The sequence below is a fragment of the Hemiscyllium ocellatum genome, unplaced genomic scaffold (genome assembly GCF_020745735.1).
Source record: "Hemiscyllium ocellatum isolate sHemOce1 unplaced genomic scaffold, sHemOce1.pat.X.cur. scaffold_460_pat_ctg1, whole genome shotgun sequence".
Classification (NCBI taxonomy): Eukaryota; Metazoa; Chordata; class Chondrichthyes; order Orectolobiformes; family Hemiscylliidae; genus Hemiscyllium; species Hemiscyllium ocellatum.
This window is the reverse complement of record NW_026869069.1, coordinates 17,113-42,225: the sequence shown is the minus strand read 5'-3', so window position 1 is coordinate 42,225 and position 25,113 is coordinate 17,113. Positions and strand designations below refer to the sequence as shown.

The following is a 25,113-nucleotide window of genomic DNA, read 5'->3' as shown; positions in this document are numbered from 1 at the left end:
GTAGGTTTAAAAGCAGTGAACCAAATTTTGAAAATATCTTTCTGAACATAATGTAGATCAGGTTAAAACTGAGGTAGTGTCTGACACAACTTGCTGCAAGGACACAGACAGGAGAATCTGAGGTGATCATGAGGTAATGGAGGTAGAATGTGGGAGACAAGCTGAGACTGTATTGGAATAGTCATGGTGAGAGGGAACAAATGCTGGATGCAGGGTTTCAGCAGCTGACGGACTGATGCTGAGGTGAGCCTTCGGAAACTGAGCAAGTGACCACCATCTAATAGGACAGAGAAACTGATCCCTCAGCCTGAAACTGACTGACCACGTGGCTGTCAGTGACTCCAACACAAGTGAATGGAAACATTGCTCAGAGCCTGTTTCTGTAACATTGTACGCAACCAGGAAATAAAAAACATGAATAATGAGCTGAAAACAAGGCCCTGCTCTATTAGAGTCTAAACTATTCCATGTTCAGTTACTGAACATTATTGATTCACAGAATATTCTAACCTGCAGAATCACAGTAAAAGGGGAAAGTAAACAACATTCTGGCAAAGACATAATGAAACAACTGCTTGTATAAAACAGCTGAGAACAAAGGGGCTGAATCCTCCACAAACTGACAAACACAGGTACCATCGGTTTATAGATAGACAATGAAATTCTTCAGAAAAACCCTTCCCTGCCGATGGTGTGTGAACTGCCACTTATTTCCTTTGAAAAGAGTCTTTGTTTCCCCTCAGAAAAGCAGGTGTGTCGCGCACTTACAGACTGACTTACAGACAAAGGAAACCTGATCTGAGACTCGCAGGTTAATGAAGCTATTAGTGACAGCCCATTGCACACAACAAGAGCTTAGACCACAACAGATTCTAGTGAAACCAACAATGCAATGGAAAAGGTGAATTAGTCTTTATAATCATGCAGCCTCTCTCAATCAAATAATCCTAGTCAACTTCCAAACATTTTAAAACTATTAATACCAATGTATACATATTTATTTCCTTCCCTAATTTCCTCCAAAAATATATCTAATTATTCTCTTCAAAGTACATTTTGAATGGTCAATTCATAATCACAATTCATTTCCAATTATTCTTAGAACAAAACAACTTGCAAACTAAAATAGTATTCATGTCAGTAATGACACTGGAAACTTTGTTATGTAGTTTAACCATATTTCCAAATATTGTTTTGGTTCATTATTGCAGTGAAGCTAAAATTAAAGTCTATTTATTTTCTCTGATATCCTTCCATTACTTTATTCCCTAATAACAATGCCCATGGTGTAATGGGTGACAAGCATTAAAATAAAATCGAATTTTCAATGCAAGAACTGGTACAAATGATCACATATTATTCAGTCCATTCATTGTCGTTGATGTTGAGTTATTTTCACTGTATGATCATGTTAAATTCACTTAAATAATCACAGTACAATTCTCACCTCTATAGATCTGTAAAGTGAATGTCAAGTTATAAATATTTCAAGTAAAACCAAATTCACATTTTGTTCTGTTTTATTCCAGGAATGATGGAATGTGTTCCATTATTATGAGAAACAGGAACAAGTGAAGGTGGTGGCTCTTAGACATGAGACCTAAAAGCCAAAGGACCAGGTTGTAGTGACAGTGGGGGATGTACCTAGTGCCCCGCTCTCCTTGGAAGGCAGTGAGAATGGTGACACTGGCTAGAACGGGTTAGATGACAAAGCGCCCACGTATCAATAGGGGGACGGCAATGGGTGGGATGACCCACCACCCTGTAAGGCCCAGAAGGCCGTGTCCATGGCACCGCTCGGCATCAAAGCTCAACGTGGCTAGACAGTAGGGAGCAACAAAGGGAACTGACAGAAACCAAACCTGAACCGTTTACCCGGCTGAACGACAGGTGTTGGTGAATGACCACCCAGCCTGATAGAGAAATGGTAATAATGGGCCTCATTGAGACAATATGGATGAATTAATTGAGGTACACAGTCTCACCGAAGGTGGTGTCAGCCAAGATCTCTCAGGCCAAGATACCCTGACGTGTACAGCAGAAGCTGTCCCTGCAATGAGAGGGTGGGGGTGTGAGCCGGTTCCTCCCAGTGCACAGCCGATCAGTGGCTCCAGGCATTTACAGATATTACAGGGACACACTGGGGAGGGGACAGGCTGAATGGGCTAAAATAACCTTGGTGTCTCAGGGACCCAAGGGTAATATCGAGGATCATACAGAGAGGAAGCCTGAGGTGTGTAAGGAACACGGGGGATTACCAAACCCCAAACTGTGATGATGAAATAGGTTTGATGTGTTTAAAAGATGACATGGGACCCTATTTAACTGTAATTATAAACATGGGACTCCCAGTGGGAGATAATTCTAACCAAATGCTGAATTGGTCATGAGAGCCGAGGCAAACGCAGAAACATAGAGGAATAGCTTCAGTACAGGGAGGGTAATCAGACCCACAATGTTACAAGGGAAGCAGGAAAGGGCACATAGCCAAGGAACGTAGGCAGAGAGAGGGAGATAGATGTTCACATTGTGTGTGGCCTGTGTTCATGTAGGCACATGCAGAGCCCATGAATATTTATTGATGCTGTGTTTGCTGTATTAATAAACATTAATACAGGAGCAGCTATATCAGTTACCGATATGGATTTGCCCCCACCCTCTCAATTACTAAAATGAGAGCATTTGGAGAGGGAATCGAGGAAGCTGGATAAAATAACCCGATGCAGATCACCGATATGGCAAAATATACTCAGATATGGGAGTGTGAAACTGAGGAAGGGACCATTCTGGGAGTTGCCATTTTAGAACAGTTAGGAGCAACTATTGATGTAGAGACCTGAACTGTAATATGGGAACAACCTGGACAGGCCTGAGACAGGAAGCAAAGGAGAGGCGACATCTCCAGAGTAGTTGCATTGCAGGGAGACTGGAACAGTCAGGGAATCTGGGGAGTTATAGCTAGGACCCAAACAGCAGTGTGGGGAACTCAAACAGGAATGTGGGTTATTATCTGTGGATCCTGCAAAGATCGAGGGCCCTCTCACTCCCCACACACACAGGATCCCATTAAAGCTGGGGCTGAGGAGGCAGTCATTGTGACAGTAACAGATTGAGAGAAGCAGGGAACAGTCAGACCGACAGTATCCCAGACTAATTCACTGAATCCAGACGGCTCATCCCACCTCACTATTGATTATACCTCCCTCAGTAAATCCACCACTAAAGAGTATCCTACAGTAGCAAACCACACCACTGTATTTAATGGATTGAAATCGCAACAGGATATAGTCTCAGCCCTTGATATTGTGAATGGGTTCTGGTCCATAATGGCAGAATAAACTGATGTTTACTATCAAAGGAAAACAGTAGACCTGGATCCAGTTACCTCAGGGATCCCATAATATTCCATTATATCTCATCGATGTATGGCTGATGGAGTTAGTCTATTTAATCTTACCAACACCTCATTACCTCAGTTGGTGAGAAAGAACATATCCAAATATTAAACATAGTATTGTGACAGTTCAGGCAGGCCGGGCTTAAAATTAACCCACAGAGAGTGCAACTGGGAAGGTAAGTAGAGGCGTACCTGGGACATCATATCAGGGAGATCAAATCAGGAAGGCAGAGGGGATAATCCCAGTGGAACAAAAGACCATGATTTTAAAACTATCCATCTGCACATCGCAAAGAGGTAAGGCAAACTTTAGATTGTTTAATTATTGGAGGCCTTTTGTGGAGGTCAGAATTGGCAGAACCATCACAAGCCCTGACAGAAGCACGGACATTAGCCAGGGGTCAGGGAGTCATCATATACACAGACAGACAGCATGCCTTTGGTATTGTTCATGACCATGTGTTGGTCTGGGCTCGGTGAGGGTACATCACTTGTCTGGGGGCCACATAGAGCATGAGGAACAGGTCAGAGAGTTAGTGGAAACAGCTTTCCCAGTGAAGCAGCAATAATGAAGATTAGAGCTTACAGGGAAGTACAAACCCCACACCAACGGGGCAGTGAGTATGTGGCTAAGGCAGGTAAAATACTGACTGAAACAGTGCAGACATGTGAGGAGATGGCAGTGGCAGGAGCTGCAGAAGTGAGAGAGGAAGGTTGAAAGATATTCCCAGAAACAGTCCCACAACAGGAGAAAGAGGAATGGGAAAAGGGTGGGGCAGTAATAGGACAAGACAGAGTCTGGATGATCCAGCAGTGCCACCACACTGTAAAAGACAAACATTATTAAAAACATATCATGGGTCAGCCAATATTGGGCAGGATACAATGCTCCACTACAAGGGGAGGCCTGGAACAGGGAGAGATACAGCAGCTTTTTGTTGAAGGGGTATAGTCTTGTACACACTCAATGAGCCAGGGAAAGCAATCAGGATAAAATGGAGGCAGCAGCAGGGACCCAGGGGCCCATGGGAACAATTACAGATTTTACATACACCCCCATCCCAATCTCAGGGAAGCAAATCCTGCTGGGTCTTAATAAACAGGTTTACGCAGTGGGTGGAAGCGTTCCCCTGCAGATTTTGACCAAGGGACACATGTTACAGGGAACGTAGTTAAACAGCTCTGTGGCCTGTTTGGTACTGAACAGAAACCCCATCTCCCATCCCACCCCGAGAGCTCAGGGACAGCAGAAGAAATGAAGCAGACACTGAAAGCTAGTCTGACTAAGGCCCTCCCAGAGACAGGCAGAGATGGGTTAGAGTACTCCCCACCATCCTAATTAAATTAACATCAACTCCAGCAAAGGGAACAGGGCAGTCCCCCTTTGAATTAGTGACCGGACGGACTACGCAGGTGCCACAGGGTGTGGCAGTGGGAGTGCCCGAGATGTCCAATGGCAAGGATAGGGTCAAACAATTCTTGAATGAACTGGCAAAGCAACTGCATGAGCTGAGAGGGGAAGTTGCAGAGGGACAGAGAATCAGAAACTGGGAAAGGGAGCACAGAAATATCCGAGCTGACATTCCAAACCCAGGAGATCGTGTCGGGAGAAAATATTAGCGGAAAGCATGAAGGAAACCCAGCTGTACTTGGCTGGGGAAGCCACAGAGTTCCCGAGAGGGAGCTCTCCCACCATGCTTAAGTAAGGAGCGCTGTATAAAGGTCACACGCACTGCTAAACTCAGGCTCCTCTTTGGTACTTCTCCCAGCAACAGTTGTGCGGCACTATGTTGCTGGCTGGAGGTCTGTGGCCAGTGCCTCTGTTCCACAAGGATCAGAACTGGGACATCTGTTGTTTGCAACATATATCAGTGATTAGCAAGAAAATGTAAACAACTGAATTAGCAAGTTTGTAGATGGTACAATTGATGAAGCTGTGAATAGTGAAGAATGTTGTCAAAGGACACAGCAAGAAAGATCAGTTAGAAGGTTATACGGAGAAAATACAGATAGATCTGATTTGGACAAATGTGTGGTGATGCATTTTGGGAGGCACATTGCAAGAGGAATGTATACACTAAACGGAAGGGCCCTGAGCAGCATTGATATACAGAGGGATCTTCAGGTGCACGTTCACAGCTCCCTGAAAGTGGTGAAGGAGGTGGATGGCAGGCTTGTCTTCTTCTGTCAGGGGAGTGAATATAAAACTGTCATTAGGCCACCTTTGGGGTATTGTGTGCCGTTTTGATCACCGCATAAGGAGGATGTGGAGGCTTTGGAGAGGTTGAAAACAGGTTTACCAGGATGATGTCTGGATTGGGAGAGGTTGGAACGACTTGGATTGCTGTCACTAGAAAGTCAGTGGCTGCGGGGCGACCCAAGAGGCACAGAGTGAATAATCTGAATCTTTTTCCAAGGTGGAAACGACAAATTCTAGAGGCCATAGGTTTAAGGGGACAGGGGGCACATTCTCCTGCCAAAGGACTTACTGCTGCATTGTAAGAGTACGAGGCCTGTACTCTTACAATACAGACAGAACACCTCAGTAGGGGGAGGCGGACTGTACCTTCGAAATAGAACATATTGCAGCCACACGTGGATTCCCCTGTAACCCCAGACAGAGGGATTTGTCCTTTCCAGACAAGACTGAGAGCCCTGGGCACAACCCTGTGAAACTGCCTCCCGCTCCCATTGTCTTACCTCCCCTCCATATTAGCATAGGTAACTGAATTCCCCATTTACTGAAGGAAGAACCCTTCTGCCTTAATATCTTCCCATCATTTAAAGGAAATGAAAACCAAAACAACTGCAGATGCTGTAAACCAAACACAAAAACATTTTTGTGAAAAGTTCAGCAGGTCTACCAGCATCTGTGAAGAGAAATCAGCGATAACGTTTCTGAGGAAGGCTGACCAAACCCGAAACATTAACTGATTTTTCTTCACAGATGCTGCATGACCTGCTGAGTATTTCCAACAACATCTGTGCAAGTTTAAAGGGAGGTTGTATCAGGCAAGTTTCTTCTCCAGGAGGTGGTCAGTGACTAGAATGTACTTGCCTGAGAGTTGGTAAAAGCAGAAACAATCACAATGTTTAAGAGGCATTTGGGCAGACACATAAGCAGACATGGGTTGGCAGGGATATGGACCATATACAGGCAGATGGAATTAGTTTGGAATGGTATCATGATCCGTACAGACATAGTGGGCCGATTATCCCAGTGCTGTCCTGTTCTGTTTTCTGGGCGGTAGAATGTGTCGAGCAAGAGATAATATTTTGAGTGGAATATGTCTCTTCATTAGAACACATAGTAAGTTGATGCATTTTGAGAGAAGCAATGTAGAAAGGGAATATATATTTGATTGGAACAGACACAGGGAGCAGGACAGCAGGATGGGGGACAATGTGTACAAATCATTTAAGGAGAGAGAACATAAAGTGTTTTGAGTAAACGTACAGGATACTGGGCTTCATTAATAGACCGAACGATAACAAACTCATGGAAAAGCTGCTGACCATTGACAAAGCTCTAGTTAGGTCACAGTCAATCATTACATCCAATTCTGGTCACCAGATTCCTGATCAGAATGGGGAAGTTAAAATACCACAGAGGGGCGAGTTCCATACTTTGCTTTCTTTCAGGATGCATTGGCGACTCAAGGGTTAAACATTCTCCTGCCAAAGGACTTACTGCTGCATTGTAAGAGTACGAGGCCTGTACTCTTACAATACAGACAGAACACCTCAGTAGGGGGAGGCGGACTGTACCTTCGAAATAGAACATATTGCAGCCACACGTGGATTCCCCTGTAACCCCAGACAGAGGGATTTGTCCTTTCCAGACAAGACTGAGAGCCCTGGGCACAACCCTGTGAAACTGCCTCCCGCTCCCATTGTCTTACCTCCCCTCCATATTAGCATAGGTAACTGAATTCCCCATTTACTGAAGGAAGAACCCTTCTGCCTTAATATCTTCCCATCAACACATAATCATAAGCAATACGATAATCAGTTTCTGTAATCCATTCATACGTTATCACAGGACATCGCCATTCATCAAGCTTTGTAAGGTCATAATCACCTACTTTAAACTATGTAATGGCAATCGCCCATGTGACTGATATGTCTTTGTCTAATTCCTATTAAATATACTGTCTCTGTGGGTAAGGCAGAGATTCATGAAGAACAGTCTCTGCAAGTAGACACTCGGCTACTTTCGAGACATTTTGAAACTCTCGCCGGCTGTCCAATAATAAAGCTACTGCTGTTGTGCAGAAAACTTGCATCGTCTGGATTTGTGGAACAAAATAGGCATCAACAATGAAGGATATGAGTGATCTTCAGGGTGTGGAGTACAGACTTACTGGAGTGGTTCACTGATGAAGAAAATGCAGTCACTGAATTGATTTGAAGAAATTTGTATTTTCTTTGAAGTAAACAAGTTGAATATATTTTTGATAGAGCTGTATAAGATTATAACATGTCTAGGTATAGCAGTCAAAAATATCTGTATTCGATAGGTGATCGCACAAGAATTAAGATCAGATGTAAAGTTTTGATACAGCGGGAGATGAGCAAGTGTTTCTGCTGACTGTATTGGCTGGAAATATGCAGAACATGCTGCCTATTATGGTGGTGCAGGCAGAGAAGATGAATGATTGATAAAAACAAATAGATCAGATCTGAGGGAAATAAAATTGCAGAGTTTGGGGGACATATGGGGAATGAGAATATTGGATTCTGCTACAGTGCGCCAGCTTGGATTTGATGGGCCTCTCTCTGTGCTATAATGCATTTTATGTGGACTTGCTTAACTTGCTCTGGTCACCGATTAAATTGTCATTGAGGTAAATCTGCTCAGTGTTCCTACTCAGTCTAACACAGGCTGTCCTTCCACAGCAGGAGATAATGTTTACTGCTTTATACTGGGTTCTGGGAGGGGGAGGGGTGGTGGGTGGGGTGTGTAACGGTGTGTATTACAGTCTGCCAGCACTTATCTGACATCAAAACACTAGTGCAGCCACACTAGGGACAGACTCTGGAAATGTGGGGAATGCCAGAAGGGAATTCTTTACCCATTCCCATCTGGAAATGTGCCAAACCAGACAGTCTGAGGAGAAGCTGTGTGTGTGTGTGTGTGGGGGGGGGGGGGGGGGGGGGGGGAGGGTGAGAGGAGGGGAAGGGTTTCACTCAGGCATCCATCCTGCTGAGACACCAATGAATTTACTTATAACCACAAGTTGAAGGACTTTTTTTTCTCTTTTCACACCAAGTAATGAACAATGGTATTGGCAGTCCATAAAGTTTTTTGCATATACAGAACTTAGCTTTGGAAATGTTCACAGCAGTGTTGAACATGTACAGATTCACACTGGGTAGAGACTTTTATTTTCCTTTATTCATTCACAGGATGAGGGTATCGCTGGCCCGGCAGCATTTCCTGCCCATCCCTAATTGCCCAGAGGGCAGGTATGAATCAACCCCATTGCTGTTTATATTGATATTAATGAACACGAATGTCAGACTAGATTAATTATCATCAAACTCAAATCCATTTGATATTCATATATTTACAATTAGTTTTCAATTCACCAAATGTAGCTGAAGGGAGTAATCTTCAAGTGATTCTAACAGAGAAGATACCTGGATACTTGTTCAGCAAATTAAAGCCTGTTGTGTTTAGATAGTAATAATTTTAAAAAGGTGACTTGAGAATAATGGAAGAAGTTGATTGTTGGGTAACTGATAATCTTGTTTTAATCTGGAGTTAATTTAGGATTAGTTACCAAATGGTAGGGAATCCCAGCCCCATGGAGTGCACATCCAGTTCCATGTGGGAAAACCAGGACACTTCTTGTATCAGCGACAACCACAAGAACACGGAGGTGACACTGGAAATGTCAGGAACACGAGTTAATCCATGGTTAAAGTACTACACTCACTCCGAGTCCCCACGTTGATGTGTTCTCACCAGAGAGGGTACAGAGGAGATTGATCAGAATGTTTCCATGATTGGAGAATGTCTGCTCTGAGGAAAGGTTGGATAAGTTGGGGATGTTTTCCGAGGAGGATGAGCTGAGATTTAATTGAAGTGATAAGATGCTGAGGAATCCAGATCGAGTGAATAGGAAGGAGCTATTCATAACAGAGAGGTCAGAAACTGGAGGTTTTCGATTGAAACTAATTCTCAGATAAAGGGGAGTGGATGGTGGGGGGCAGGAACTCACTGTTGGGGTGGTAGAGGCAGTAGCCAGCATCACATTAGAATAAAAGGACATGGATGTAACTGAAACGCTGGAACATGCAGGGCTATGGACTAAAGTCTGCAGAATGGGATCATTGTGATTTATTTGACATTTCTCCAGAATATTAAACTCAAGTCCAATTTGAGAATTTATGAATATCATCCGACCTGAATTCCAAACGTCAGACTAAATTTGTCAGTAAGTTCCAGCACAGATCGAGGCTACTTGGTCCATCCTGTATGTGTTGGCTGTAATAGAACGATCCAGGCCTTACAGCGTTCTGTACTCACCAATGACAGCAACAATTTCAGACTGTGTACTCTGCCCTCTATGTTGATATAATCTGTTTTTTTTTCAATGTATTTCTTTGGCAGCTGCTCAACTTGTTTCCTTGTTTCGTTCCCAGCCCTAACTCCATTCCCCGTGGCCTTGAGGGACTACCATTTCTGCTGTTTAATCTCTCCTGTCTTCCCCCGAGTGACAGACTGTCTTTTTGTCCTTGTCTCACCCCCACCTTGCTCACAACCTGTTACATTTCTGATTGTTCCCAGACCTCTGTAACTTTCACTGCGCCCCCTGGGTCAATGGCACGAGTTTTGAATTTTCTTCCTCATGGGATAATCAGAAATCTTTCTGGTTGCAGTTTCCCCCAGATTTTATTTTGAAAAAAAAAGAGCATTTGTGTCAGAGTCAAGTATTTGTGAGCCTTCATCCACAATCCTGAGCACTTAGACATAATATGTGACCCTCCCACAGATGTGCAGGTTTGCTGGATTGGCCGTGCTAACATGGCCTGTAGTGTGTAGGTTAGGTGGGTTGGTTTAGCCATGCTAAATGTGGGGTTATGGAGGTAGGGCCATTGCAAATTCGATGGATCGAATTAGTCTCTTTCTGCGCCTCAGGGATTCTGTGATTCTAACTAGTTGTGATTGTCGACACGTTTTCCTCATGCCAGGTTCATTCAGCTCAGGTACACACACTGCCTTTGTGTTTCTGTTGGTTCTCACTCAATCCCTTCCTTCTGTTTTACAGCAATTTCACACTGTATGTGAGGGTGAGAATGAATTTGTCAATACAAATACTCCAACCGAAACCCGCACAGGTCAGGACCTGTTTCTGCTGCTGATGTCGCTCACAGGGAACAGGAAAATAAAGGTTCAGTCATATATCTTACAAGGACGCAGAGGTTACAATCACCAGGAATGGCTACACAGCTTAAACCTCTTTTCTCAAGAAATAAAGGACGCTGGAGAGACCCAAAGTAGGAAGCTTTGTGTCTGTATTTTCAGAGATTTGAGGTTGAAATCATTGGGTTTGAAGCATGTTTCATTGCCCCAGATCATCAAAGCTGCTATTTAAATGTGCCTCTTTCTTTCTGTCTTTTTGTCTGAGTTAACAATCAGATGGATAGGTCAGTCAGTGTCTGTGTTTTCCCAAATCCCTGATTGAATCTGTCTCCCCCAACAAACTCAGGTGCCTCACCACACTCTGTGTCAGGGAGAAACTCTGCCGTTACAATGAGAACTGTCTTTGCTGTCACCTCTCCTCGTGCTTCCGCCTAATCCCCACTTCCCTTCATTAAATCCCAGCTGCCTCTAGCCCACCCACATGGACATGTTGAAGAGCATGACAGGAGAATCGATTGAAACCGAGAGTTCAATAGCCAGGATGAAATAGGAAGAAGGAAATAAATGGGGTTTTTGGATTCCAGGGGATACAGACTCCGGGATTAGTCCTTGTGGGCATTCCCGCAGTAATATGAGACAGCATTCCATAATGACAGTTAAACCCGGGAGGCAGGAGAGGGAGCTACTGAACATTAACAGGTGTAGTTCAAACACAGGAGGTTTGTTCAGTCAGTAACAGTGTGTTAGACATGGAGGTGAAGTGAGCAGTGAGGGGAAATGTTACCGCAAGCTGCAGATGGACAACTTTCATTGGAACAGGAGGAGACCATTCAGCCCCTCAACCCTGCTCTTCCATTCAATAGATCTTGGATAATTTGTGGCCTAACTTGCAATTTTCAAAACTCTCCAAACTCATCAATAAACTCCTCTGCAACACACAAGATGAATATTGAAAAACTAACCATCTGCAAATGCTGGGAAATCGGAAACAAAACCAGACATTGCTGGAAATTTTCAGGAGGTCTGGCAGCATCTGTGGAGAGTGAACCTTTGGGTCCAGTGACCGGTCAGGTGACCAGCTGTAACTGACCATTCTGCCTGTTCTGTAACACTCTCTGGAACAGGTTCTGGTGCGGGGGGGGGTTGGGGGGGGTGAGATTGTCAATAATAACTGAGAAAACAGGAGGACAGGCTCAATCAGAATAAAACCCATTTTGGTCTTTCACTTTTAGATTAGATTAGACTAGACTTACAGTGTGGAAACAGGCCCTTCGGCCCAACAAGTCCACACCGACCCGCCGAAGCGCAACCCACCCATACCCCTACATTTACCCCTTACCTAACACTATGGGCAATTTAGCATGGCCAATTCACCTGACCCGCACATCTTTGTGACTGTGGGAGGAAACCGAAGCACCCGGAGGAAACCCACGCAGACACGGGGAGAACGTGCAAACTCCACACAGTCAGTCGCCTGAGTCGGGAATTGAACCCGGGTCTACAGGCGCTGTGAGGCAGCAGTGCTAACCACTGTGCCACCGTGCCGCCCACTGCAAACATTATTATTTCTGAAATAGGATCATAGGCCAGAAAACAACTCTTCATGTCATTGGATCTGGGAAACTGTGTTAATTCTGACCTAGTCCAGCCGACATGAGAGTCCAGACCCTGAATAATGGGAATGACTCTGAACCATCTCCTGGGCAGTCAGAATGGATGACAAATGCTGCCCCAGCAAGTGATGCCGTGATCCCATGAACAAACAAAACAAATTCAATCGCTGTGGTTAGTTGTGAACTCGCTGGTGTTATTGGAAGGTTTATGGGGTAAGGTGAGAAGAATGGCATTCAGTGAGGTGATCCTTTGGAGAGCTGATCAGCCAATCAGCCTCCTTTTGTACAGTAACAATTCTGTGAATAATTAATTCTGAGCCCTCTAAGGAAATATCAGAGCAGGGTTTGCAAAGAGGTCAGATTGAATGAGTGTCTTGGTGAACACAAGTGAGGCACAGGTACAGAGAGGCTTTCGGATGGATTAAATTAAATTTTATACATTTGAACAGTCAGGAACATTACAGCAGTTAAAAATTGGAGTGATCAAGAGAGTGGAATTAGAGCAGCAAATAAATCTTCAACATTGATGCAGCTAAAGGGGATGTTTGGTAAAGATACTGTAGTTAGTGCTTATTTCATTCCAGGCACACCAGCCAGGGAGCTCTTCCTTCCTGTATCTATCCTCTTGAGCTCTTGAAGATTTTTGTTCATTTGAAGTGTTTCATGTTTAGATACTCCAGAGAAGACACCTTCAAGCTCTTCAATCTCTCCTGCCAGGGCAATGCTGCTGTTAGAATTCAATTCACTGGGGCATGTTACTGGCTGCTTCATGGACTGGAACTGGCAATTGAGACTGTAAGGTTACTGTATAAAATACCTTCAATGGTATTGCCAGTCGTGAGTGGTTTTAGGAAAATGACCTTGACTTACGGGCATTGAGTGCCAGAGCACTTCCTGTTGTGGGGCATCCTGTTTAGATACAATCTATTGATAACTATTAGAACTGACTAGCACTGGCTCTGTTAAAGTGGTCAGAGCATTATGGCTGTCATCGAAGCTGGTAACAAACTTCCCATGGTGTAAAAATCGTAAATGATAGAGTAGGCACGAGGTCTGATGACACTGTTGGAGTATTGATGTTGTTGTTAATCACATTAACTTGACAGGAGTTGACTAAATTCATATTGTCTCTTTCTGAATCTCAGGATGTCTCTCTGGGCAATGAGTCTCCACAAACAGCAATGAGCAGGGGTCATTTATTTTGATTTAAATTGCTGTATAGCACTGCTGCTTCACAGCACCAGGTACAAGGTTGGAGTCCAGCCTTGGTCAACAGCCTGTGTGGAGTCTGCACATTCTCCCCAGGATAGTGTGGGTCCACTCCAGGTGCTCTGGTTTCCGCCCACAGTCCAAAGATTTGTGGGTTAGGTGGATCAGTCATGGTAAATTGTCCACAGTGTCCAGGATTGTGCAGACTTGGTGGATCAGCCATGGCAAATGCAGTGTTACAGGGGTGGAGTGCTCCAGATGGGATGCTGTTTGGATAGTTGGTGGGATTTGATGGGCCAATGCTCTCCTTCCACACTGTCGGGGTTCTATTCTATGATTGTGGATAAAGTCGACACAACAGGGTGTCCTTGGAGAAGGAGCATGTAATGCATCTCAATTTTCCCAATGTCTTTAGATAGAGGTGGGTACCGCAGTGGATACAGTGCTTTATCTCCATCGCTGCCCCCTCACCCCCAACTCTACTTTGATTTGGTCTCTTCCCACTTTGTCATTTGTAATGGTTTGCTTTGCCTGTAAGGGGCGTTGTTTATAAATATTCAATTGGTTACATGGGTGGTTTACTGCTGGTGATTATATGGGAACCAAAATGGTGTAATGGAGGGTGTTGATGTTGATGGTGGGAAGGTTGCTCAGCTGTGTGAGATAACACGTCTGGGTCAGAGAAATGGGGAATAAAGAACACTTCACAGCTCACATAACCAGAACTGAAAAGCAGTTAAATCAAACCAAAGGTTCAGACAGGGAGGGAGTATTTCCCTGGAGCTTGAGTAACTGGAAAGTGATGGTGTCCAGGAATAGACAGGATTTGTTTTACAGGGCGTTGAAATTTTAAAAACTGTTACATTCAGATAGTTTCATTTCTTTTCTTTTAGTTTTATTTATTGTGGAATAAATAGCTACAATATTTTAAAAGCAAATTTACAAACCTTGTGTTAAAGATAAATGTTAAATAAAATCCATCAAACCTTCCCTCACTGAAACCTGTTGTGGAAGTGCAATCTCCTGGAGAATCCCTGCCCACTCCTTCCTACCTGGGCTCTATGGCTATATACATACCTGGGAGATAGCAGCAGGAAGAGACCATTCAGCCTTTCAATCCTGCTCCACCATTCAATGGGAAACAGCTGACCACCCAGCTCAGTCTCCTGTTCCTGCTGGGTTCCAATCCCCTTTCATGACTTTACCCCGAAGAACTATATCCAAGTCCTTCTTTGGCTTCACTGCCTTTTGTACCAGTGATGTTGCGGTGTTACTGTGTGGGTGTAGGCAGGGGTAATGTGATGGTGCTGCCTCCTGGAGGATGCACTCAGCATCCCTCATCATCCTGCAGTAACATCAACCGGGTTTCAGCAACTATAAATAGAAACCATTTCCAGGATATGGGCATCACTGGCTCAGCCAGCATTTATTCCCCATCTCTAGTTACCCTTGAGAAGATGGGAGTGAGCTGCTGTCTTGAAACATTCACAGTCCATTTGGCGCAGAGAGACCGACAATGCTGGGAAGGAGAGTGTACAGGATTTTGGCCAAGTTATTCTCCATCTTTGGTTCTTCAAATGCTGGTTAACTTAATCACGATCTGCACATGAGTTTGAGATTTCAGTCTGCAAATCTTCACCATCAAGCACCCTGAATAAACAAATATGTACAGGTTAGAAATTCAGAGCAGACAATTCTAGCTTCTCTGGAAATCTTCTTTCCCTTTCTTCTGCAAAAGCTGTAACCCTCCAGCCCACTTACTCTCTCCCACCATTCTGCCTCTGCTGTCCCTAATGTACCCGCCCCCATTCTCATGGAGTTACTGATAAACAGATCCATGCCATCACTTCCCGTCCCTGGTTAGACTCTGCACCCTTTCTGGGTTCACTTCCTTTCCCTTCAGTTGCTGCAAGTCAATAATGTAACAGCAGAATGAAACACAAGGAAACAGAAAGGGAGGTGGCAGATCCTGGACAGAAGGGGAACCTTCAGTCTGGGAGAATGGGTCAGATCCTTCTTTGTTTCCCATTGGTCGATTCCCAGCATTATGACAAGTTGGGGATGGAACTTGGGCCCATGTGGGTGTGGTGACCCTTTGACTCCCCCAACCCGTTAATCCTACAAGCTGATTGGTTCCTCCTCCAGCCAATCACAGTGTCAAATGCTTTCCGCTAATTACCCCAAAGCACATGCTCCAAAATCCGCCCATATTCTGTACATGTGCAGTTCTGGGCTTCCCCGCACATGTGTAGTCCCTGCCTCAGGGATTGTGGGAGTTGTAGCCCCCATGAAGCCACTGGAGACATGTTTCTGGATAGTGAATGAAAGGTGTGGGCTGGAGGGTGTTGTGTATAGGATCCCCATTCAGACACACAGGACATGTGGGCTGTCACGGGATTTTACTGAGACATCTGCTTCCACAACCTGATTTCTGACGTAAGGAACATAGATTGCGGGGTGGGGAGGTTAATAAAGGGTAGCAGATTTTAAGCAGATGTAGCTGAGTGGTGAGCACCACTGCCTCACAGCGTCAGGAACCCGGGTTTTATTTCAGCCAGAGGCGACTGTGAGGAGTTTACACGGTCTCACCATGTCTGCGTGGGTTTCCTAGGGTGCTCGAGCTTCCTCCCACAGTCCAAAGATGTGTAGGTTATGTGAATTGCCCATGCTAAATTTCCCACAGTGTCCATGTATGTGCCGGTTAGGCCATTAGCCAAGGGAAATGCAGGGTTACAGGGACAGGGTGGGTCTGAATGGGATGCTCATCATAGGCTGGTGTGGACTCGATGGATGAATACCCTGTTTCTGCACAATAGGGACTCTATTCTCATGAAGAAGAATGTACCTATCTCAATGTGTTGCAAATCTGTGGCATTCCCTCTTCAAAATGTGGTGGATGCCAGGACAATGAGCAGATTTAATGAAGAGATACAGATGTTGAATTTACAATGAGATGAAGGGTGAGAGAGAGCAGGTGGGAAAACCCAGCTGAGACCGAGGTGAGCTTAATCATCACCGTATTAAATGGTGGGGCTGGTTCGAAGGGCTGCATTGCCTCTCCTGTGCCCAGTGCTTATCTTCTTACGGTAATAACTGGAAAGCTGAATCCAAAACTCACCACCTTCACCAAAGGAGATTTTGGAAAAAGCAGGATAGTCAGGTGGATTAGCGTTCCAAACTTAGATAGTGAGGAAGCGTGTAGGAGATAATGATTTTGCAATTTTAAACTGAGGGGAGACAGTGATTTATGGTTTTAGACTGTGAGGACATTCACACCGTCCAGAATACTCTGTTGTGAATATCCATCCTGTACTTTGTCAAAGACCTTGGCTTTGTATTAATGAAACGCAAAACACCCAGGAAACTTCGCCTCACCTCGTAATCTGATAGAAGACTTCTGATAAATCTGGTTGAACTTAGAACACAGCTGGAAAGCGGGAAGATTAGATCCAATCCAAGATCCAATGCTTAAACAAAGGAGACTACAATAGGATGAGGCAGGAGTTGGCTAATGTAAACTGGAAGCAAAGACTTTACCGTGGGAAAGTTGACGGACAACGGGGGAATTTTTCAAAGTGCTCAGCAAAAGTATATATCAGGGAAAAGGGAGGACTATAGGAAAAGGAGTAATCTGCCATGGGTGGCTCAGGAAATAAGGGAGTATATCAAATTTAAATAGAAGGCATACAAATTGGCAAAGACCACAGAGAAACTAGGAGATTAGAGAAACTTTAAAGATCAACAGAAAGCTAGATGGGATTGGGAGAGAAAAGTGATGAGTAGCTGTCCCCAGGGCCGGAATAGCAGTTTTACACTGCTCAAGGGGAAATATATGGTCTCTGTAATTGTTGAAGCACTTAACTGTTACCATAGAGATAATCCTGATCAAGTTAAAAAATCACAGCACACTCCAAAAGCTTGTACTTCCAAATAAACCTGTTGGACTATAACCTGGTGTTGTGTGATTCATAGGTTTGCCCACCCCACCCCAACACCGGCTCCTCCATATCAGAATCCTGATAGACAGCCCCACTGAAACTGAAGTGCCTGTCAGATACTTGAGGGAGCCACAGGGGTGTATGTTTTAACCAAAGTGCGAAACTGAAGTAGACTTTCTAACTGACCATTGTCATGGAGATAATACTGAGAGAGAGTCTCTATTCAAAGTACCAAACCACAAAAGGTATAAGAATGGGAGCTTTACATTGGACAGGTGGGGCTTTACCTGATATTGCCTGGAGGTGTTTTGCATGTACACTATCCAGGTAACTGCCATGTCTCATCAATAAAGACTCAAAGAAGACCTCTCAGAGTTCTGCTAATGTAGTTGTTGCTATCCAGCATGGTTTAGGAATATGAGTACACAGCAGTCAGTCTTCACAGTGGAGGATACGAAGAACATGCCAGTAATTGATAAGGAGACTGAGGAAGGTGAGGAACTAGAAACAACCATTATCACGAAAGAGGTAGAGCTGGGCAAGCTTATGGAGCTAAAGATAGATAAGTCTCTTTGCCCTGATGGAATACATCCCAGGATATCAACAGAGTTAGTGGGAGAAATAGCAGATGCAGTTAGAGACAGAGCATCCTACAGCAGAGACAGGCCCTTTGGCCCAAACTGGCCCATGCCGACCAGAATGTCCATCCACACTAACCCCATTTCCCTGCACTTGGCCCATCTGCTTCTGACCCTTTCCTATCCATGTATTTGTCCAAATGTCTTTTACCTGTTGTTAATGTACCCACCTCAACCACTTCCACTGGCAGCTCTGTCCATATACATACCACCCTCTGTGTAAAACAGTTACCCCTCAACTTCCCTTCTATTCTTTCCCCTCTAACCTTCAACTGATGCCCTCCAGTCCTAGATTTCCTGGGAAAAAGACTGAATGCATTCACCTTATCCATGCCTCTCATGGTCTTATACACTTCTAGAACAGTACCCACTCAGTTTCCTCTGCTCTAAACAAAAAAAAATCCTCGCTTGTCCAACCTCTCCCTATAACTCAGACCCCTGAGCCCTGACAACATCCTTGTAAATTGTTCTGCACTTTTTACAGTTTAATAACTGAAACCTACACTGCATTCATCATATTTCCAATGTTTCCCCACGGCACTGGAACCGACGTGACAACGCCAATGGATTACAGTCCATGATCGAGAATGAACTCCTTTACAACAATCCCATTTTCATAGTGTTTCCCATGGTGCAGGTATCCTTGTGTCTTTCTGGTTGTATGGTTAATTAAAGACTTGTCCTTCTACAAAGCAAAGCTGTGGCTTAATTGTTCCTGGGAAACATGCCATGATTTTTCAGACTTCTAAAACAAACGAACTCTCTCTCCACAGTCACCACGCTAACATGAACTTGGCTGTACCTCAGTATTTTTTCCAGTCACACTGAGATTTGGAATATTCGCCCACGGACAGAATACACACCTTTCCTTCCACAGGAAAAGGCCAATGAATATTCAGATCGGCACGGATCAAGTAACTATCAGACCTGAAAATGAAGTTCAATTTGAATTTCTCATTCACAAACCCACCCTTTCAGTACCCTACAACTGAGAAAACAACTCACCATATTAATACAGGATGGATCTTTATAAGATAATTATAGTATTAAATTGTAGTTTCATGTTTCCCAAAGTTTTAACTCTCAGTCTAGCAATCTCTTTCTTCTGTGAACTGAAATCCAAACCAATCTCCTCACTCCCTTCCCTCCACACCCAGTTCTCACACTCTCTCTCCTCACTTTGAATTCAGTTTCCTAGCTCTTGTCTGCGGACTAAGAACCAAATTAATGAGTCTGACTCTGAGTCCAGCAGGGTGGGGGGGGGGGGGGGGCGGGGGGGATGGGCGCGGGGCGTTGTTGGTGAATCCTCTGATGACAACCATCCTGCATGCACTGCTTCCTGCACACTCTGGCCAAAACCTGTCTTACTAAAATGAACCAAATTAGAACTCGAATTGCAGACCCATCCTTGACATTTTCCATAAAAATCCTGAATCTTCACCAAAGAGTTCTGATAACTCTCTGCAAAATGCTGCCCCACTGATAGTCTGATCACATGTCAGGGTACCAGGAAATAGGCCATTCCCCTGGGTCCTGCTCCCAGAGGGAGGAAGATGCCAATAACAGATTAATCCCTCACAACCACAGCCTCCTTCCCAGGCACTGTGCATACTCCCACAATAGGCCAGCACTGTGCCCATACACTGGTCTCCCCTCCTACAGCACGTACTCCCGATCATACAGGAGTCCGGGAGACTGACAGCAGCTGCTGCCCAATATATCAGAATCCCTACAGTATGGAAACAGGCCCTTCGGCCAAACAAGTCCATACCGACCCTCCAAACAGTAACTTGCACAGACCCATTCCCCTACCCTATATTTACCCCTGACTAATGTAACTAATACTATGGACAATTTAGAATGGCCAATTCACCTGTCCTGCCCATCTTTGGATTGTGGGAGGAAACTGGAACACCCGGAGGAAACCCGCTCAGACATGGGGAGAATGCACAAACTCTGGGTTTGGCTGGAATCAAAACCGGGTACCTGGTGCTGTGAGGCAGCAGTGCTAATCATTGAGCCGTCTCTATGGGCTGGAGAACTGGGGTAATGGATTGTAAACAATGAATGAATGTGGAGGACACTGGGGGATGGACAGGTCAGTGAGCGACAGGAGCAGTGCAGCAGCAGGAGGGAATCCTGGACAAACTGAGCAATGGGAGAGTCTGACAGGAGAGAAACTACAGGAAGGTTCTGTTTAGAGGCTGAGGCAGGGACAGCTGGGAAACAGTATGGCCTGGTGGCTTGGGCAGGTTTTCTAATCATCCTCTTCAAAGATGCTGTTCCTCAACGCTGAGCCTGACCCTCCTGGTCCAGAGGTAAGGACACTGCCACCATTTCCTGGTGGGCAAGGGATACGGGGACTGCCTTTCAAAAGGTTTCAAAAACCGGTGTTGGTAACATTAACAAGACTCAATACACAGTCACTGACAAAATGCTGGTGTACATGAACTTCATCCCGAATATTAACACCTATAACTGGGTAACGCAGACCCCGATGTACAGAGTTAAATCCTGGATATTAATAACAGATATGTGCATGGGAAATCATGTCTCATGAATCTGACTCAGTTTTTTTGAACAAATAACAAAGAGGATTGCTGAGGTCAGAGCATGGACATGATCTACATGGACTTCAGTAAGGCGTTCCTCATGGGAGACTGGTCAGCAAGGTTAGATCGTACGGAGTACAGAACTGGCCCGAAGGTAGAAGGCAGAGGGTACTTTTCAGGCTGGAGGCCTGTGACCAGTGGAGTGTCACAAGGATCGGTGCTGGATCCACGTTTCGTCATTTATATCCATGATTTGGATGTGAACATAAGAGATCTTATAAATAAGTTTGCGGATGACACCAAAATGGGAGGTGTGGTAGACAGGGAAAAAGATCAGAGTACAAGGGGATCTGGATCAGATGGGTGATGGGCTGAGGAGTTCAGTTTAGAAAAATGCGAACTGCTGCATTTTGGAAAAGCAAAGTTTAGCAGGACGTATACAGTTAATATAAGTTCCAGGGGAGTGCTGCTTAACAAAGTGTCCTTGGAGTGCAGCTTCATAGTTCCTTAACAGTAGAATAGCAAGGAAATTAGGATAGTGAAGGTGGCAGTTGGTCTGCTTGTCTTTATCGGTCAGAGTGTTTAGTATAGGGGTTGGGAGGTCATATTGCGGCTGTACAGGACATTGATTCGGCAACTTTTGTAATATTCCATGCAATTCTGGTCTCCTTCCTGTCAGATGGATGTTCTCAAAATTGAAAGGGGTCAGAAAAGAATTATAGGATGTTGCCAGGGTTGGATAGGCTGTTTTCCCTGGACCGTCAGAGGCTGAACGGTGACCTGAAGGAGACTTTTAAAATCAGGCCGGGCATGGATAGGGTAAATAGACAAGATATTTTCCCTGCCGGGGGTGGCGGGGGGGGGGAGGGGAGGGAGGAAGGGGAGGAAGGGACTGGGAGGGGAGGGTACACAGAGAGGGTGGGTGGATCGAGAGGGTTGGGACAGAAATGGGTGGGGACAGAGAGGGGAGGCACAGAAATGGATGGGGCCAGAAAACAGGATTAGAGAGGAGGGGAACAGACTGGGGGGGGGGGACAGAGGGGGGCGACCGACAAAGAGTGGGAACAGACTGAGGGCGGGGGGGGCAACCGACAGAGGGGGGAAAAGAGACGGGTGTGCGACCAACAAGGGGGCGACTGACAGAGGGTGTGACAGATTGTGGGACAGATCAAAGGGGGGGGGATGCACGACCGACGATGTGGGGGGGCTGACAAAGGACTGACCGACAAAGGAGGGGGGGGTAAAAGAGTGGGGGGAGACGGGGGGGAACACAGAGGGGGAAGATGGAGAGTTATTTTTCGATCTCCTACTCAACCCTGTTTGTGTTTTCTCCTCCTCACCTTACTTCCCTCTGAAGGGCTCAGAACAACTGCATAGTTCCTGGAAAGTGGGGTTTCAGGGAGATCAGGTGCTGAATGTGGCATTTGGGACACTGACCTTTAATGGAATGCGCTGGTCAATAAATGGACTCTGGTTCGACTCCACTGTCTGTGTGGTGTTTGCACATTCTCCCTGTTTGTCTGCGTGGGCTTCCTCTGGGTGCTCTCAATTTCCTCCCACAAATCCAAAGCCATGCAGGTTAGCTGGATTAGCTTTGGGTAATGGTAGGTTACAGAGTTAGGGTGGAATGCTGTTCCGATGGTTGGTATGGTCTCATGGGCCGAAAGGCCTGCTTCCACACTGTGGGGATTCTGTCACTGAGTATAGGGGTTAGGAGGTCACGTTGTGGCTGAGTAGGGCATTGGTGAGGCCAGTATTAGAATACTGCATTCAATTGTAGTCTCCCTGATTTCAGAAAGATGTTACCAGTATAGGACTCAACCTCTTAATAGCAATTCCTGGGAAGTGTTGACAGACAAACAGAACGTGCAGTGTGGGTTGATAGTTCCTTGAAAGTGTGGTTGAAGGTAGACAGGTCGGTGAAGGTGGTGTGCGGTATGCTAGCTGTTATTGGGCAGTGCATTGAGGATAGGAGTTGGGAGATCGGGTTTCAGTTGTACAGTTTATTGGCTTGGCCACTTTTGGAATCCCCAGACTGCTTTCAATTCCAGTCTCCCTGTTACAGGAAAGATGTTGGGAAACTTGCACGAGTTCAGAAAAGTTTACTAGGATGTTGCCAGTATTGGAACATTTGAACCATAGGGAGAGGCTGAATAGGCTGAGGCTATTTCCCTGCAGCACTGGACACTTTAGGTGGCTTTATCGAACTTTATAAAATTATGAGGAGCAATGCTCGGGTGACTAGTCATGGTTTATATTTTTCCCCCAGAGTCGGGGAGACCAAACAAATGTGAATCTTTTTTTCAAGGTGGAAATGACAAATTCTAGAGGAGAGATGGCAAGTTTAAATGATATGAAAACCGATCCAACTGAAGATGCTGTAAACCAGGAAGAGAATCAGAAGTTTCTGGAAAAGCTCAGCAGGTCTAGCAGCAGGTGTGAAAAGAAATTAGAGTTAACGTATCTGAGGAAGGGTGACCAGACCCGAAACTTTAACTGATTTTTCTTCAGAGATGCTGCATGACCTTCTGAGCATTTCCAACAACATCTGTGCTAGTTTAAAGGGAGTTGTTTGGAGTATATACCTGAGAGGAACTTTATAAAGAGCGAGTCAGACCACATCTGGAGTAATGACAGAAGTGTTGGTCCCTTTATTTAAGGAAATACATCATTTCATCAGAGGCATTTCACAGAAACTTGACTGGGATGAACCCTGGTTTGCAGGGATTATCTTTTAAGAAAAGGCTGAAGAAGTTGGGATTCTACTCACTGAATTTGGGAAGAATGAGAGGTGATCTCATTGTAACATGTAGAATTCTTAAGGAATTTGACAGGGTAAATACTGAGAGGATGTTTCCCATCATGAGGGAGTCTGGAACCAGGTTCTGGGATAGTCGTGGAATCACGTGTTCTGTTTTGGATTCGTCAAGTTTAAGGCAACACCCGACACGGCTCAGGGGTTTCAGTAGCAATGGAGCTGGGGTGAGGAGGAGACAAGCAACATTTAAGAGATTGGAATTCCTGGTGTCTGTGATAGTGTAGATGCCTGATCAGAAGGTCACCTTGGGGTCAGAATATGACAGCAATATCGTGAAGAGTGTGGTTCTGCCTCAGACAGTTCCCAGGGAGAGAGAGGGGCTCAGCAGTAAGGGAAAGGAATTTGTAATAGCAACTGAAGGCAATGGGTTTAACCATTGCAACATTCCATTGTAGGAAATTGCAGCCAATCGCGTAGTGGGAGTGTGATGAGCAGTTTGATAACTGAGTAATGGAGAGGGATGATGGGGAGGGAGAGCTAGGCATTGTCAGTGTACATGTGAAACCTAACACAGTGCTTTTGGACGATGTCACCTCCTGGCAGTATGTAGGTGAGAAACAGGAGAGGCCAAGGATAGATCCTGGAGGTACACCAAATACAAGGAATTCAGAAAGGAAAGGGAGAGTGGGGATGGAGCAGGATTTTGCAACAACGGTGAGGTCAAATATTACTTTGTAGCAGAATGGAAGAGAAAGACATAACCAGAAAAGACAGACAGACAGAACAAGGAACAATATCTGTGATTTGGTGAGGGGGAGTGACGATGAGGAGGAGGAGCCCAACTCCAAAAACACACTTTCTTCATTGGTGACATCACCCAACTCACCCTAGTCTCAGCTCATTTACTGAAATACTCGTCCATCCCTGTGTTATCTTCAGACTTAATTATCCAAACACTCCTGGCCAGCCTCTCACATACAACTTTCCTATAGTGTCAAGAGTACCTTAAACCCTCCTGCCCAAGTGCTCACTTGTACCAAAACTAGGCTCCTATTTACAAGCAACAATTTAAAATTCTCACCCTTGATGTAATTCCTGGCTGTGAACATCCCTGTTTCCCTGCACCACACAACCTGTGAGACCCCGACAACTCATTTGTGTTTATTCATTGTTTCACCGGTCTGGCTGTTTCTACTGTTGCCAAGGCAACACGGTCTGGAATTCCTACCCTAACTCTCTCAGACCTGCTTTCCTCCTTTAAGGTGTTCTCAGAAACCTGCTTATTTGGCAATGCTTTTGATCATTTGACCTAGTATCTCAATCTGTGGCCTTATGTCAGAAGCTCTCAATAGTATTTCTGTGGAATTATAAACATGATAAAAACAAACTGTTGCTGACTTGCACATACATTGTCAACTCTTCACTGTCGCTGAGTGAATAATCTGTAACAGCACTAACCCAACCACATTGTGGGAGCACCTTCACCACACGAACTGCAGTAGTACAAGGAATTCAAACATCACCTTCTTCACACACAATGGGACTTTGGCACTGATTACTGGGATCTGTGGAGAGAGAAACAGTTGATATTTTAGGGAGTGCAAAATGCATTATAGGGAGGGAAAATGGTGCAGAA

The 25,113-nt window shown here is 45.0% G+C and overlaps 1 long non-coding RNA gene across 1 annotated transcript in view; it reads right to left on the bottom strand.

The window, feature by feature from the left end:
• Positions 1-22,243, bottom strand: part of LOC132813753 (uncharacterized) — a 33,839-nt gene extending 11,596 nt beyond the window's left edge. The window contains exon 1 of the long non-coding RNA XR_009644161.1: positions 22,157-22,243. This is a non-coding gene — a long non-coding RNA (uncharacterized LOC132813753). The remainder of the gene's footprint in view (positions 1-22,156) is intronic.
• Between the last annotated feature and the right edge of the window lie 2,870 nt (positions 22,244-25,113).